This window comes from Anabrus simplex, chromosome 10 (assembly GCF_040414725.1).
Source record: "Anabrus simplex isolate iqAnaSimp1 chromosome 10, ASM4041472v1, whole genome shotgun sequence".
NCBI classification, from domain to species: Eukaryota; Metazoa; Arthropoda; class Insecta; order Orthoptera; family Tettigoniidae; genus Anabrus; species Anabrus simplex.
Window position 1 is genome coordinate 121,844,924 of NC_090274.1, and position 18,799 is coordinate 121,863,722.

Here is an 18,799-nt window from a genome sequence, read left to right on the forward strand (position 1 = left end):
GCTCCCATTTTCCTGGCTAAGTGATCTGGTTAATACGATCGCTGACCTCCTGTCCCAAGATGCCTGAACAACACGACGATGATCACAATAATAATAACAATAACACGCAGGAGCTTCGAGTTCTAATATGGAACTGCCAGGGCGTCAGGTCTAGGAAATATGATCTCGAAGCATTCCTAGCCGCGAACACCATACACGTAACTCTCCTAACAGAAACGTTCCTCCCACCGGGGAAGAAGTTCACCATAAGAGGCTATAAAATACACCGAAGCGACAAGGCTAATAGAGTCGGAGGGGTGGCAGTTCTGGTAAGGAAGCAGATTAAACATATGGAACTAGACTTACCAGAACTGGTCGAGCTGGAGGCATGCGGAATTGCCATGCCGGTTCGAGGAACACTCGTCAATGTCATATCGGCATACTCCAGACCTAAACACCTTAACACACAAGACATTGAATCGGTACTAAGGCTAAAGAGAAACACGATCCTAGGAGGGGACCTAAATTCGAAACACGCCAGCTGGGGATGCCTGAAACCTAATCCAGACGGCACAAGGCTGTACAACCACATGCTAACCCAGGACTATGTGGTAACAGCCCCCAGTGAACCCACGTTCCTAGCGCCAAACGAACAGGTCGACGATATTCTAGATATAGCCCTACTGCGACATATTCCTCAAAGACACAGCATTAAAGTCATAAACGACCTAGGGTCAAGGCATCAGCCAGTGAAATTTACACTGGAACCGAACCCGGAGGAATGTGAGAAAAACCCCAAGCGTCGACTCAACTAGAAAGCAGCCAACTGGGGTAAATTCGAAAGAAAACTCGATTCACTCCTAGAGGGCATACAAATAGAAAACCCAGCCCAAACGGATGAATCCCTAAAAACACTCATAAATGCGATCCAGACAGCCACAACATGCGAGCATCCCGGTACACAAACCCAGACAATACACTAACATCGAAATACCGGCCCACATCAAAGATCTAATACGCCAGCGCAACCAACACAAGCGCAAATGGGCCCGATACCACCACGATGAAGACCGGATACGTAAAAATGAACTCAGAGTCGAAATCGAAACCGAACTAATGGAGTATAGGTCGCACATCTGGAATAACAAACTGAGTACGTTTGACACTAATACCAGACCGGTGTGGAACTTAGCGAGATATTTCACACGAGAACTACACGTGATCCCAACAATTAAGGGACCTAATGGACCAGTATACGAAAAACATGATAAAGCCGAGGTGATAGCTGACTCACTGGAAGCGGCTTTTATGCCCAATGACGAACCGTCAGGTCCCGCCTTCATTAGACAGAGGCCAAGGTAGCGGAATTCCTAGCAAACGCGCCCAAGAATGAGGTTAAGAAGACTAATATCCGCGAAATTAAGTGGATAATAGACCACCTTAACCCGAAGAAGGCACCAGGCCCAGATACTAAAAAAGCTAACACCGAAAGCTCTCGCATTACTCACTAAAATATACAATGCAATGTTTCAATTGCAGTACTATCCGGAACAGTGGAAAAAGGCGAGAATCCTTGTATTTGGCAAACCAGGCATGGACAAGTCTAACCCTAATAATTATAGGCCCATCAGCCTCCTGGACGCCCTCAGCAAAGTATTCGAGAAAATACTGCTGAAAAGGCTAATAGCACATATCAAGGAAAAAGGAATCATTCGAAACGAACAATTCTGTTTTAGGAACGGCCACTCCGCCCCGCAACTGCTTACCCGGGTCTTAGAACAAGCGACCATCGGACTAAACAAGCGGAGGGACACAGGCACCGTATTCCTCGATATCCAGAAGGCATTCGATAAAGTCTGGCACGAAGGCCTATTAGCGAAATTAATAGACCTCGAATTCCACCCAGGGTACATAAGATTAATTAAATCATACCTGGAAGGCCGAGAGTTCCAAGTAGATGTCCACAACACACTGTCAAGCACGAGACCGATCAGCGCTGGCGCAGCCCAGGGGTCACTAATGGGCCCAATCCTCTTCATCCTATTTACGAATGACATGCCGACAGCGGAACTCGCTACCACGCACTTCTACGCGGATGACACTGCTATCACAGTACAACACCCTCAGCTAGCATGCACCCGAAAGAGACTACAAGTAGCACTAAGAACTCTCGAGCCCTGGCTAACCACATGGCGTATCAAGGTCAACGTTGACAAATGCCAAGCTGTGATGTTCACTAGGAAGAACAGACGCACACATAGGCCAGCCAACATAAAACCGCTCAAACTATTTAATCAAGATATAGCATGGCACGACAAGGTTAAATATCTAGGAGTAGTCCTAGATAGAAAACTAACCATGCTATATCACATTAAAGAGATCCAGCGAAAAACACACGCTCGACTGTCACAGCTCTATCCCATACTGAATAAAAGATCCAGTATTAACAAGAAGGTAGCAATCAACATGTACAAGGCCCTAATTAGGCCAATAATAACGTACGCAGCCCCCGCCTGGGGCTACACTCCTATGACGAACCTGGATAAGCTGGAACTATTACAAAACAAATGTATTCGAGCAGCGGCTAGACTCCCGTATGACACACCATTATGCCACCTTCGCGCAATTGCGAAAGTCAGCTCGATAAGGCAACATATAAGAAAACAAACACTCCGAATGTACACGAAGTCATGGGTTAGTAAGGTCAACCCACTAGTCAGTGGAATAGGACGCTATGACATCGACCTATACACCAAATACTCCACACCGAAACACATTCTGTTCAGCCACAGGACTAGGAGGCCGGGGGCCCAAAACCGCTCTCACTCTTAAGCTGACACCAACTCACTACACCGCACCTCTTAACATTACGCACACACACCACAACACCTGTATATATGTACATGCTTGTTTACTACCTACATCCTTGTCCTAGATTATGTTATTACTATGTTGCAGATTTAGCCAAGCGAGGGAGGATTGAGAGAAGAAATACAACACGACGAAGGCGACACAGCCATAAAAGAGACGATCCAATCCAACCCCGCCCCCCACCAGCGACAAAGGAGTGGACGAAAAACCCACTCCTGCTAATACCATTTAACTATTAATTCACTTGTTGTACTTGTACTTGTTCTACAGGACACGAGAGCGGAAAAGCGGCCCGCACTCTACAGAAGTAATAATGTATATATAATAGGATATGTGTATATATTTACAGAGACAAGTGTGTGACACCAACATCGGAAAGAAGGGACGTCATTAGGCGAGAAAGAAGATGCCCCTTACAATAAGTAAGGCTTGGCACTACTCCCCTTCTCCTTAAAAGGAGACTTGGCACCAGGGACTGCTGGATGATGGACCAAGGGACTAACCTGTGGCCCAAAGCCCAGACGCCAGCGGACCCGAGCCGCACCAGGCAGTGACAAGTAGGACTGATCCCCCATAATAATTGACAAAAGCTAGGTAAATGGTTATGATTGCATGACACATATTCCTAACTAACACAACCTCTGGACTTTTCCAGCCCTCATCCTTGCATGTGCTATCAAAAGGTCAGGTTTTACATGTAGGCTTTTTCTTCTTTCTGCCTATGAGGTTTTTCCCTGACCCTTCAATACCATACTTCAACACCATATACCTAACCCAATCTCGCCTGGTAACGTGCCTGACATGGAAACAGGCAGATATTCCTTGTATCACTTCCCACTCTACCCAGCTATCTCATTCTTAGAAATTAATAGCATGTCGGAGGCCATGTAGTTTGAGTCGATGTTCACGGAGGGGGAGCGGGCTACGGGGGCCCCCCGGAAAAAAACAGTCAGTTGGCGACTCGGCGTAAGGGAGGACGCTAAATACGACACGATCAACTATAAGGTAAACAATTCCATTATCCTTTTATCCTCACCAGCATACTTTATTACAAGGTTTTTTCCTTAAGATATCTCTCGTTTTACTTATTTTCTTCTTGCTTCAGACTCATTTTAATAGTCTAAATGCAACTCAACTTCAACTACGGTTACTTCTCAAGAGTTCCCCCTATAACTATACTTTAAGAAAATATTTTATATCTCTAATTCTATCTCAAGATTAACAAGCTACACGTATCCAACATGATGAAGAACCCTTACGCCGATTTTACTTCGTCACTTGGACACTGACTTGTTGGAAATTTTAACCCAACATGAATGAACATTTTATTTTATCACCATAACTATCAAATGTGTTTTAATTGTGTTGCCATTTTGTCAAATCTTTTAGCTGGAGGTGTTCCATAATCGGAACGAAACATGTCGTATTTAGTATACGCCTAGAGATTATGTTGTATTTTTCATGTAAATAATAAAAACATTATAAGAATTTAACAAGTATTGGAAGGTGGGAATCTCCTCATAACTTAACTTTAGTTATCAGTATAGATGTTCACTAAGGAGAGATACCAGGTCTCTTCTGAAATGAGTCGTGTGGGAAAACGTTTTTAATTCATTTGTTAAAATGGCTTGATCGTTCTGCAGTGTTAACGGGTGAGTTCTTTTTAAGATAAAACTTCTACGAAACCTACTACCACACTTATAACACAGAAGCATCTATTCTGGAGACTGAATGAACAGGTGTTCATAAAAATTACCACACTCGTTACAAAAGTGAGGGAGGTTCCACCAAATATTTCAGAAGAACGTGCCCGTTTCAAACCACAAGTCATCATACGTAGTTTTATTGCACGCTTGAGAAAATTTACCAACACATTGACATCAACAGCCTGACCGTAGCTTAGGATGACTCACCAGATGTTTTCCAAACTCCCTCTTCCCGAAATCTATTACCTCATTGGTTACAACAGTGAGAATGTTTTCCGTTATCAGTAACCTTGTGCATTCGAAATTTAATTTCTTGAATTAATTACTGCCACATTCAATACAAATTTGTAGGCGCCGGGCAATATGCGTGGGCAGATGTGTTTGAAGACGAGATATCAGAGGAAACACTCACCACAAGTGTACGGAAGCACTACAATGTCTTTAAGCAGTTCACGAAACCTTCCACCGCATTAGTTACGGCAGTTTGTGCGAAAGTCAGTAAGTATCGAAAGGGATGAAAGTTGGGGAAAAAAACAGAGTCGGCACGGACGAATAATTGATGTTTATTTCAAACCGATATGCAGGTTACACAATGCGTACGGCATCGACTCAGTAGGATGTAGGACCACCGCGAGCGGCGATGCACGCAGAAACACGTCGAGGTACAGAGTCAATAAGAGTGCGGATGGTGTCCTGAGGGATGGTTCTCCATTCTCTGTCAACCATTTGCCACAGTTGGTCGTCCGTACGAGGCTGGGGCAGAGTTTGCAAACGGCGTCCAATGAGATCCCACACGTGTTCGATTGGTGAGAGATCCGGAGAGTACGCTGGCCACGGAAGCATCTGTACACCTCGTAGAGCCTGTTGGGAGATGCGAGCAGTGTGTGGACGGGCATTATCCTGCTGAAACAGAGCATTGGGCAGCCCCTGAAGGTACGGGAGTGCCACCGGCCGCAGCACATGCTGCACGTAGCGGTGGGCATTTAACGTGCCTTGAATACGCACTAGAGGTGACGTGGAATCATACGCAATAGCGCCCCAAACCATGATGCCGCGTTGTCTAGCGGTAGGGCGCTCCACAGTTACTGCCGGATTTGACCTTTCTCCACGCCGACGCCACACTCGTCTGCGGTGACTATCACTGACAGAACAGAAGCGTGACTCATCGGAGAACACGACGTTCCGCCATTCCCTCATCCAAGTCGCTATAGCCCGGCACCATGCCAGGCGTGCACGTCTATGCTGTGGAGTCAATGGTAGTCTTCTGAGCGGACGCCGGGAGTGCAGGCCTCCTTCAACCAATCGACGGGAAATTGTTCTGGTCGATATTGGAACAGCCAGGGTGTCTTGCACATGCTGAAGAATGGCGGTTGACGTGGCGTGCGGGGCTGCCACCGCTTGGCGGCGGATGCGCCGATCCTCGCGTGCTGACGTCACTCGGGCTGCGCCTGGACCCCTCGCACGTGCCACATGTCCCTGCGCCAACCATCTTCGCCACAGGCGCTGCACCGTGGACACATCCCTATGGGTATCGGCTGCGATTTGACGAAGCGACCAACCTGCCCTTCTCAGCCCGATCACCATACCCCTCGTAAAGTCGTCTGTCTGCTGGAAATGCCTCCGTTGACGGCGGCCTGGCATTCTTAGCTATACACGTGTCCTGTGGCACACGACAACACGTTCTACAATGACTGTCGGCTGAGAAATCACGGTACGAAGTGGGCCATTCGCCAACGCCGTGTCCCATTTATCGTTCACTACGTGCGCAGCAAAGCGGCGCATTTCACATCATGAGCATACCTCAGTGACGTCAGTCTACCCTGCAATTGGCATAACGTTCTGACCACTCCTTCTTGGTGTTGCATTTGCTCTGTCAGTCAGTGTATATTTGCAGGAAACGCGCTACGACAGTCAAAAAAGAAGTAACATCAGGCAAAACGTACGCCTCAAGAGTACGGAGGCTTATAAATGTCTCTTAGCAGTTGCCAATTAGGTGTGCTCTTTTCACGAAACTTTTACCACATTAGTTACGAGAGATGTTTCCGAAAAATATATTGTCGGAAAACGCACTACAACGTTCAACATGAGAGTGTGACCAATATCCATCCAGTGTGTGTGTGTGTGTGTGTGTGTGTGTGTGTGTGTGTGTGTTGTGATAGTACATATATCACATCATCGCATTATATTCAAAAGTATCAAATGTCGATATTGTTAATATTTGATTTATTATTATTATTATTATTATGATAATTATTTAATTTGAAAATTTATTCCTAATTTTTTAAACTGGAAGGTATACATATGCGATATAAATAATTCGTTTTGTTAACGGATGGGAAACAGTGCTAATTAAAACTCTGAAATTTGTATGAGTCAGGTAGACACCCCGGAGTCCAATGAGGTGACCTTGCTGATGTTGTAGCCAGAAAGTTCCTATGAGTTATGTGAATAGCCCATAGTCTGTTGATGTGGCCTTGTTGATGTCATGAGAACCGGAAGAGGTTCTGTGCGTGGTCTTGACAAGATCTTCTACACGTGATTGGATGGCCAGGATCAACCTAGACTTACCACGTAAGAGGTCTATATAGGCATTGACTTCAAACAGCAGAGGAGAGAAAATGTAACTTCTTGGAACCTGGTTTTATTGTGTTTGTGAAGCATGGTAATAACCTATAACTGTGGAGTGCTTAGACACTTGGTATTGTACCACTTAAGGCAGCTATGTATTATATGTTGGTGAAAGGTATGTGCTGTATTTCAGACTTTCTACAATTTATGTTCCGGAGCAACAAGCGTGTGTTGTTCGAGTGATGCACATTTAAACCAAGTGTTGAAGACAGCGAATACAGTATTATAAAGGTACAGTGTCTCTGGGATGTAACAACTGCCAATAATGATAACATGGAAGTTGTGTTGATACACAGAGACAGTTAAGGGTACTTATCTACATATGTGCTTTGTTCAATGGGTTGACTGCAAGTCCTCGCTTTTTGTTTCCCACTGTGTTTGTTGTCAATTATTGTGTAAATATGGAGTGTATTTAGTTTATATTTTGGTGTCTTGATGAGGTGCCCACCACGGATATTTTTCAGAATATAGTTAATTATTTTAGAATCAGTTGAGTTATTAGGTCGGTTTCAGAAGGCTAGGCGGGGCCTGAAGAAGATGTACCAGTACCCAGCCTTATGTAAACGCCCTGGGAGAGAATGAATCATCATGCTCTATTAAAATTCGAGGGATACACTGTGGTGAACTCTGGCGCCTATAATACTGATATTTCGAATGTTACTTTGTTAATTTATGTTATTTTAATAATGTTAGTAATTTATTCAGGTGGATTTCATTTGACGCCCACGCGTAAGGAGATTTTTTATTCATATTTCATTTTATTCTAATCATACTGCAATGGTTAAATCTTTCCTAGCTTTTATCCTGTCCGCTGTTTTGCTACATCTCCTCCATTTCGTCCTATTGCTGGATTCGTCACGTTTTAGACAAACTGTCAGTCCACCACTTTAAAGCCCTTCCACGTGGTTGTATTCCTCCCTGATCAACTTTGAGAGCTGTTTTAGCAATTAAGCCATCCTTCATTTTCATGACGTTATCGTACCAACGACGACGCGCTTCCCTCACTTTCTCCACAATTGGAGCGACGCCAAGCCTTTGTCGAAGATCTTCATTTTTTTGGTCACGCTGAGTCAGTCCAAGTGTCCATCGAAACATCTCCCTTTGCATTGTATGTAGAGTCTGTTCATGCATTTTTGTCATTGAATGACATTCTGCCCCTTAAATAGCTGCTGCTTACACCACGGTCTTGTAAATTTTTGTCTTTAGATGGTGAGGCATATTGTTATAGTAGAGGACTCCGGTGACTTGTCTCCACTTGAGCCAGGCTGCATTTACCCGCGGTCGAGTATCAAATGTGACATCACAGTTCGAGGTGACAACTGACCCTAGGTACTCAAAATGCATGGTTTTCGACAAGTCTTGATTATTGATCATTATGGTCCCACTAGTTTGGGGGCAACATTCTAGGTATTCGGTTTTCTGGGTGTTGAAGCGCAGGCCATTGTCACTCTTAGCTTGTGTCTGGCGTTGGAGTCTAAGACGTGTTTTTGGGCAAGTTTTTTTTTTTTGCTAGGGGCTTTACGTCGCACCGACACAGATAGGTCTTATGGCGACGATGGGATAGGAAAGGCCTAGGATTTGGAAGGAAGCGGCCGTGGCCTTAATTAAGGTACAGCCCCAGCATTTGCCTGGTGTGAAAATGGGAAACCACGGAAAACCATTTTCAGGGCTGCCGATAGTGGGATTCGAACCTACTATCTCCCGGATGCAAGCTCACAGCCGCGCGCCTCTACGCGCACGGCCAACTCGCCCAGTTTTTGGGTAAGTACCACATCATCTGCATAAAGAAGGGTCCAGTGACGCGATGTATGTATGTCAGCTGTTGCTGCATCCAAGCAGAGGATAAATAATAATGGTGATAGAGCTGAGCCCTGGTGTACACCCACGGTCATATCAAAAGGCGGAGAGATTCCAGCTGGACACAGAACCACACTAGTTGTATTATTATACATAAGTTGTACCCAGCTTACACAGGCTTCCGGGACTTCGTGACTACGAAGAGCTCGTCAGATAAATTCATGTGGGACTCGGTACAATGCTTTTTCTATGTCCAGAAATGCCATGTTTACACTCTTCTGCCTCTCCCTATGTTTAGCCCTCAATAGACGTGTGGCATGTGTGGCATCGATTGTGCTGCAGCCCTTAACATATCCACATCGGTTGGAAGTTACTGTACCAATGTTTCTGAGCCTGTTGTCCAGCACTCGTTCGAATATCTTCAGTGTATGGCAGAGAAGTCGAATAGGGTGTTATGTTGAGCAGTCCCTCAATCTCCTTTACCCTTCCATATTGGGACTGTCGTGCTAGTTGTCCACGCGGGGGAAGTTTCTTCTCGATGATGATCTGTTTGAAGAGTGCGGCCAGGAATTCTGCAGCGGGGTTGCCAAGAATTTTCTGAATTTCTGCTGGTATGTCACATGGGCCAGTTGCTTTTCTATTCTTCATCTTCTTTATGGCAATCATTAATTCCTCCGCCATAATCAAAGGCACGGGTCCATAGACGGGATCAGACCTTGCAATCGGTGGATGATCAAATTCTTTGTTACTGATATCTGCAAAATATTCTGACCATCGTTGAAGGATAGCTTATTGTTTTCGTAGTAATTTGTTGTCAGCTACCTTGATATGCATGACGTATCCAATGTCCTGGGTTCACCGGTTGCGGGACTTCGCAAGTCGATAAACGTTATATTCTCCTGCTGGTGTTGAAGCGTTATTTTACTAAGTACGCTTGTTATGCGATCTACCTTGGACAATCTACTGTCTATGCAACATTTGTTTGTGTCCCTTACACGCACTCATAATTTTGGGTGAATTATTGCTTGCTGCCATGGACTTCGTGTTCCCGGCCTAGCGACTGTGCGGAACTGTAATATTACCACGATAACATGAGACTAGAATTCTACTCTATGTGAAGTAATGGTTTATTAACCTCTGTGTCTGGTAGAGCTCAGAAGCTGTTAGCCTACTGGCGAATGTGACTTTTCCTCACATAATCGTTCTGTGTATTACTGCCGCTGAGGGTATAAGCATTGTGGTCTGCCACGCGGACTTGTACGCCATCTATTAGTGAGCATAGCTACTGCAGTGTGGTTTTGGACGGCGCCACCGGGGCGTGTAACTGGACTAGCGAGTGTCGCTCCTACCGGCGAACGCTGAAGATGATATTCTGCGCGTGAAGGCGAGAGAGAAAAGACCTTGGCGTTGTACTGAAGGCGGGTTCGACCGTTGCTAAGACTATGTGTGCCCGAACTGGTATAGGGTGATTGCCCTGAAACATCACCACATCTAGAAATGGGATGTGTATTATTTTGTTCAGTGGTAGACATGTTATTCCTTGAGTGTATATTCGTAGTTAAGTATGTTGTTTATTTGGTGTTAGTGAAGTGGTAGTATTTGGGTCAACTACGTGGTAAGTTATCTTTGCACTCGACCTACTGGTAAATATGTTTAATTAGTTATTTCTGTTACTATTATTTTAATGTGTATTTACTATATTCAAACTGGGTATGGATGTGATGGGTATTTGAGTTTGGTGACACTGAGTTCTGCTTTTCACGTGTGTGCGTAGTACGTAAAGGATGGTCATTATTGTGCCGAGATAATTTTTCCTTGTTTCTTGAAGTTTGTGCTTCTTTTCTTTTATTCTGCCCTTATATTGGTGTATTCGCGAGTGATTTATTTCTTGGTGATACGATTTCATGCATGTGCCGTTCCCTGTGGAAATTCCATTTATTAATTTTTTCTCCTCTTTCGTCTGTGTTTGGTAGGTACTGTTGGCCTACTCATGTTCATCTATGGTTTCTCTCTTATGCGTGTTTAGTGCCTCTTGGCGTGCGTTTTGGCTTTCGTGTGCCCGTAATTGACCGAATACTACACAACACTTGTCTCTATTATTTTCTTTAAAATTCTATTAACGTTATTATTAGTAGTAGTAGTAACATTTTCGTAAGATGGTATATGCTTTTATTTCTTAATGAATATTTTATTTGAGTTTGGTTAGGTTATTTTCTTTCCCTTTAGGGCTTTTAAGTATAATATTACTCTATTGTTGGTGTAATATCGCATTAGTGTTATCTCACTTTCAACAATACAATTGTTAACGTTCAGTATGTCGAGGGTTTGGGCAGCCCAGGAGCGAAGGATATGGTGCCTGTATCTTATCTTAGGTTGGGGATTGTTGTCTTTATCTATTCATGCCTGACACTTACGTAATATTATTATTGAAGTGAGAGTGTGAACTGGCTCTGCCGCGATGACGGTATCTTCTGTATTGTTCCGTGAATACTACTATGAATTAATTTTCTTCTGAAACTGTTGGTGTGGGCTTCTGTCTTGGTGATGTGAAGTGATCTGCTTGTGCTATTTTAGAGATGTTTCTGTGGCTTAATTATCGCGCTTATTTACCATGTTTTTGTGATTGTAAATTATTTGTACCTTGGGCAATTTTTTTTCTTTTCTAACGCGGTGCGAGTTTGGGGTTGTGACATTATGTTCGTAATTGTGAGCTGATTTCATTTGTCATGTACGGTGGTGTGTCCTTCGTGTCTGGGTTTGTGGTGGCCCATTTACTTCGACTGGGAGCTGTCGGAGTCCTCGGTTTACAATGTAAACTCTTCCTTTTTCTGGCTTAAATGTTAAAGTTTCATTTAATTTTAATATACTCCAAACATGTGCTTACCGTGGCAATTATGAAATCTGACTGATGCATCAGTGTATAGTCAAAATATATATTTGGGAAAAGAAAGGTACGTTTATATAGGAATGATTTTATTTCTATTTTATCTAATTCATTTATTTACTGGATATCCATTTTCCCCTTCATGTTGTGTTAATTTTTCTGAGTTTATTTAATTTTTAATTTGAAAGGTTTGAATTGTAGTGTATAGAATGATTTATTTATATTTTATTTCAAATTTTTGAAAATCTTGGTGTTATTCTCTTTGTGGTGTCTGCTAAGCCATTTCCAGGATCCCCACCACTACCATTTTCATGGGTATGCGTCAGCACCCTTCCTTGCTTCCTCTATTCCGTATCCTTGAAGTGTTTTTCTGATTTATCTTGTAAGTGCACGTCCCTATGACCCTTGTCATCTACTTCTATTGTTTGGGGCGTTGCAGTGTGTCAAGCTGGTTGTACAGATACTGGTAACAACGATCTTTTGCAGCAGCCACTGTTCATTTCGCTGCTGATTTCAGCACGTTATATCTCTGAAGGTCAGTATCCAGGCTTGTCTTCCACCACGTCTTAAAGGCTGCCTTTTTCTCCTTGGTAGCTTTTTGGATTTAATCATACCACCACAAGGCCTGTTTCTTAATGTATTTTCGCCCGGGTTTTGTTTTTCCCAGAGCTTATGTTGCTGCCTGATGTATCAGTTTTGCAGCATTTTCCAGCACGTCCTCAACTGACTGGTCAGGCTTTACTAAGAAGTTGATTAAACCCGTCTTAATTTCATTTTCGTGGACATTCATTTTCCGCCACTTGATACGTTCATGTCCAGTTTTATGTGACTTAGGACGTTTGACAGTTTTTCGAATATCCAGAACAAGCAAGCGCTGTTGTGGGGCAATGCTGTTATATGGAATCACTTTGAAATCCATTAGCATCATCAGGTCTTTTGTCGAACCATCCAGTAATCGATCTGAGTATCATGACCTCCACTGATATATGTAGATAGATGTGTTATCCTTTCCTTGAAATATGTGTTGGTCACAACTAGGTAATGAGCCTCTGCACAATCAAGTATAAGACATCCTTCATCGTTTCGCGTGTTAAGACTATATCCTCCATGATATCGCCCACATCCATCCCGTTTAGATTCGACATGTTCATTTAAGTCTCACCCCAGGAAAATGAACTCATCTGGAGGAATTGTTCCAAGATCGGCATCAAGACTGCCAGAACTCATTCTTCTCATTTTCCGTGCATCCAGTTAGAGGTACATAGCAAGATATGATATGGGCAGTTATTGATGTTAAATCAATATTGACAGACATGAGCCCATGCGACACTCTGAAGACACACCTCATGTTGTTGCTGCAGCATAGGCCAACCACTATTGCCACACAATTAGATGTTGTGCTGGTGCGATGATAGATGAGTTTGCAGTCATGTCCAATCTCTTTCGACTTGGAACCTCTCCACATGGTCTTCTGTATGCAGGTATTATCAACATACCTGTTCTACAACATTTCTGCTAGCTCACGATGTCGGCCAGTCAACGTTCCAATATTTCGTGTAGTAAATCTCACTCTTGTAGGACTAACTTCCTTAACCTATGCCGTCCATGGGAAGGTAACCATTGCACATTTTTCACGTCACACAGGCGCAAGTGGCAAAAGTCGATTTGGGGGAACGCCCCAGCTTGTTCCGAATTTCGAGAAAACTTGATACCCACTGCCAGGTAATTCGTAGGCCGCCCCTAATATGGAGAACAGACGCCATTCGCGGCCGCTCCACTGGAGTACAGACGCGGCTGATTTGCACGTTTTAAAGATGGTTTATTTAGATACGGCAAAGATGGACGTACATAATGCAGATTCTGTGATCCAGGGAACACCAGATGTGTGGTCAAGGGATCGTATATGATTCGAAGTTTCTATGGCGACTGTTTTAAATCGTACAATATGTCTGATACTCAAGGCAAGAATTTATAGACACATATATATTATAATACATTGCTTTCTATTTAGTGTTATCTATGGTTGTCGTCTTGTGTGGACGCTCAACAGTATGTGTAAGCAGATGACGCCGAAGATTCGACTTGTGACAGAACTTCTTCGAACATTGCTTACATGAAAGTGGACGCTCTCCAATATGCGTAAGCATGTGATGCCATAAGCACGACACCCGACAAAACGTCTTACCACATTGCTTACAGGAATATTGTCTCTCACCACTATGTGTAACCATATGTTCACGAAGACTGAACTTTTGAGAAAACTTAGTTCCACACTGATCACAAGAATACGGCCGCTCACGAGTATGTGTGAGCAGGTGACGCCTAAGACTCGACTTTTGAATAAACATAGAACCACACTGATCACAGGAATAAGAATAGTCACGAGTATGTGTAAGCAGGTGATTCCGAAGAATTGACCTATCAGAAATTGTCTTACCACATTGTTTACATTAATGTTGTTTCACTCCTGTGTGCAGAACTATGTATTGCCGAAGATTCCTAACGTCATAGAATGATTTACCACATTGATCACAAAAATATAAACGCTCACCAGTATGTGTGACCAGATGTTGTCGAAGATGAGACTTCTGAGAAAACTTCATACCACATTGCTTACAGGAATGAGGACGCTCTCCACTATGTGTAATCAAGTGTTGCCGAAGATTCGACTTCCGTGATAATATAGAGCCACATTCACTACACATTGGCCTTTTAGAGTCAGAGAACATGTGTAGGCTGCATTCATTGCGAGTGGGCAAAATGCAAATTACCTCACTTCCTTCTTTCAATATCTTGCACCTACTAGTACATGTACCCGATGGACCTCCAGTCAATAATGCAATGTTTCCAAATCTAGAAAACAGAAAACCTAAAGTTATTACATTTTACGATTACGGTACCACATTCAAATACAATATCCAGAAGGAACGCAATATACAGAATGTACCAAGATTGCTTCTTATCACATTACATCGCACCCCAAATCTCAATAATTTCAGATAAAGGCTCTAACACATAAGCCCATATTATTTCCAATTGCAAAACAGAATATATAATAAGTTTGCACTTAACCACTGCACATCCAAGCAATTCAAGAGGACTTATTGTGAGAAAGCTTCCCACAGTAATTTCCCTTCAATTTTTCAATTCTATTTTAAGTCAAACTCATCACATTTTGGATGCCAAATAATATCATGTTTTAATAGCTTCATCGTTAGTTACAGTAGGTTACATGTTGACAAGATTTCTCTATCATCTACAGGGATATTGGCAAGGGCTTCAGGACAATTTGATGTCCAATTTCAGAAATACACATGTGTACACTTAAGCCGGGAAGAAATTTCCGACAGAAGCTCCTCAGCTACTTCAATTGAACTAGCACCTGTCAACACGATATCAACGTAAGAACTAGAATATGCAGTAGCGTGAGATTCTATCGTCAGCAAGTTGAACTAGAAATCTCGGAGCAGGAAATGGGGCAGAACTTGTAAAACTAGTAAGGTGGCAGTCCTTGATCTCATCAGAGGATTCATGCCACACAACATTCAGAAGACTCCTGAGGTCGGGATGAATTAACACAAATTTTTATATCATAGGAATATCAGCTGAATGAGTAACAAGGTAAGTTACGAATCTTAAAACAATGGAGAGGTGGTAGGCTGAATTTTGGGTTCAACCATATACAAAACGTTCAAAGCTTTCAAGATTCACAACATCTCTCAAACTCAATTCATGGCTTGGTTGTCATGCCAGAATATTTATGCACACAATAATGGGAAAGCTTAATGAGTTAGAAGCCACAAGGAGTATATTTTACATGTGTGCCGTTTTACTGTATTCACGCACTAAAATTACATACAGCTGTTTCAAATCTGGAAACCTAGCCAACTTGTTTTCAATATGTGTGAGCATTTTAATAGCATTATGCTTAGACTGAGCTATAGGTGACACTTCAGGAGGAATAGAAAATTTGCCTATAAACCTGCCAGAATCATACATTTGATCATTATTCAAGAAAATGTCCTTTAAAAACCCTTTCTTCAGGAGTAAGAAATGGTTGATGGAGTTCTTCAAGCTTCCAAAACCTTTGCAAATTTTGTGTAAAGAGAATCAAGTTTTATAAACCTGGCATACCGAACCTTTGCGTTATTCTTAACACATAACTCAGGGATGACAATCCCCAACCAAATTAGGACATCTAACAAGGTGAGATAACCTATCTTATGCAAGGTATTAGAAGACAAAATATCATAGAAGACTTCATCTCTTAGCAAGATGTAAGTAGCAGAACGCTAGATCCGGCTAGCAGCGCGATTGCACTGTGCATTATTTCTCCTTGATTCTAGTCCCTGTTGTAGTAAATGAATGTTTATTACGTTAATGTGTTTTATTAAAGGGTCGAGTGACGGCTTTCCCAATAGATGTCACGAGGGGTAGCAATTAATATTCAAAAATTCCATGCCTTCACAACAATTATCATTCTTTAAATAAATATCTGTCTGATGACTTAAAAATAGAAACCAGTATTGGAAATCAAATAACAGGTTTAGCTACAATTTATATACTGTACCTCTTGGCTATTCCCCACATCAGAGATTTGTATAAAATACTGATCCTAAATACAGTACTTACATCGCGATCACAGATTTTAAAATTACTTCATATAAACGACAATACAAGCTATTTATGATCAACTATTACATGATATCCAGGGCGTGGACTTATCCTTCCCTTCCCCCAACCCACCTTACATCAAATATGAGCCCTGAATTGCCGATCCTCAGCCCCAACCTAGCAGTGAACCGTGAAATGGCCATGCTACCTTCAATAGGAAATGACAATGGTCCTGCCTTACTAACCATACCAAATGTAGTGACAAACCCATAGAAACAGCCAAAGTCCCCAAACAATCATACAGTATACATGAACCTATTGGGTAGCATACAGAGCAAGAACATCAGACATATTATGCAATACTGAACCACCAACTTAACAGCATGAATTAAAAGATAAAGGTAAGAAATTAGAATCCCCACTAACTATTGTCAAACCAACTCCACATTCCTCACCACACCTCCCTTTTATACAAACTCCCCTGCCTCCCTAAGCACTCCAAATATGAAAATATTCCCATGAACATTACACAGCATATCTTCGAAACTGTGACCCATATATTCAGGAAGAGAAGAGTTCGAAATATTTCTACACTTTCTTCCGCGTTTCTAATTCCAATATAACTAATTTGGCTTTCGTATTTTTACATTTTGTCAACAGGTTTTTATGGTCCCATATCGAACTGGGAATCAAGCATGGTTTCAAAATGGGATCTTCATATGACCATACTATTTTCTGTGGAAACACATGAGTTAAAAACGTCGAATGCCACACCTTATGCAAACAAGAGTCATTCCTCACACGAATGACATAAATTTTGCAATTTTCTTTTAACACCACAAAGATATTAACATTTTATGACTTACTTGCTTCAAGCTGGATCATCTCTCATGTGTGTATGGACTTAACAACTGAGTTTCTCACCTTAGATATTAAAGAATGTTACTTCATGGCCTGACGCACCAGAATCTCTTTCCTTATATTTGCACCGAAATTTTAAATTATTTTAAATCACTATTTTATGTATGCCATGTGTTTGATACTGTTCTTTGGATGTATTAACTGTATTCCTGGTTGATGATGACACGTCTAATTAGTGTCGAAACGAGTACTACTCTTTTATGAACGGGATGTGATATAATTCACATCAATAAATTAGTATTAAAAGTTGGACCCAAAATACCATTAATTCACTGACAAACATAAAGCAATCCTAACATATTATCTAGTAATGCATAACAAACCTGCACTCAGTGATAACAAAACAATCGCGGACACTTTTGCAGATCTGAATATACAGGTATCACACAAAATCCTCTTTGCCTTACCTTTGAATCCGCTCCAGCTCTTGAACCCCAAGATCCCCTAAATTCTCCTATTAGAGACTAAGATATAAAAGGCACTCAGGACTAAAAAGAACACTGCCCTCGACTAGATCAAATTACTTACCGACACATAAAAGAAGCTCAACATCCCTTCCTACAACTCCAAAATGAAGTATACACCATAATTCTCCACACTGGATTCTTCCACACCCCTCACCCCAAATTAGAAACACGCCAAAACTTTTCCATTTTGAAAGCCGCAAAAACAACCATCCCAATTAACTTCATATTGTCACAAAAATCTTCTACCTGCGTGTTCTAAAATCTTAGAAATCACCTTAGCTCACTCTATATACACCTATCTGAAATCCCTCCACCTCAGTATCATGCCAGTTTCTGCCTCAGCACTCCATATATGACCATGACATTCATATCTATGTATCCATTACAAAATATTTACCCACAAAATATGCGCAGCCCTACCAGTCTTGACGTTGAGAATGCCTTTCAAAGGACTGATAATGTCCTTTTTGTATCAATATTACCCAACCTATACCCCCATTTTCATTGTGTCAGTTTGCTGAACACAGCAATACTGGCTGTGGAATACAATAACTGATCCTCAGCACTCCATACATGACTATGTCTTTCATATCTCTCTATCATCACAAAATATTTACGTACAAAAATATGCACAGCCCTTACCTGTCTTGATGATGAGAATGCCTTTCAATGGACTGATATATAAATTCCATCAACTTCCAGTTCCAATGACAATCACCAATTTCCTAGCCAAAATCAGTCTCCAAAACACATTTACCTACACCTCTCCAATTAAAGCAGTACCACAAGGTATCCCACTGTCACCACTTCTGTATGTCTTGTTTTGTATCAATATTACCCTACATATATGCCCACATGCCTTGTGTCAGTTTGCTGAGCACACAGCTATACTGGCTGTGGAATATAATAACTGATCCCCTCAATCCCGGCAC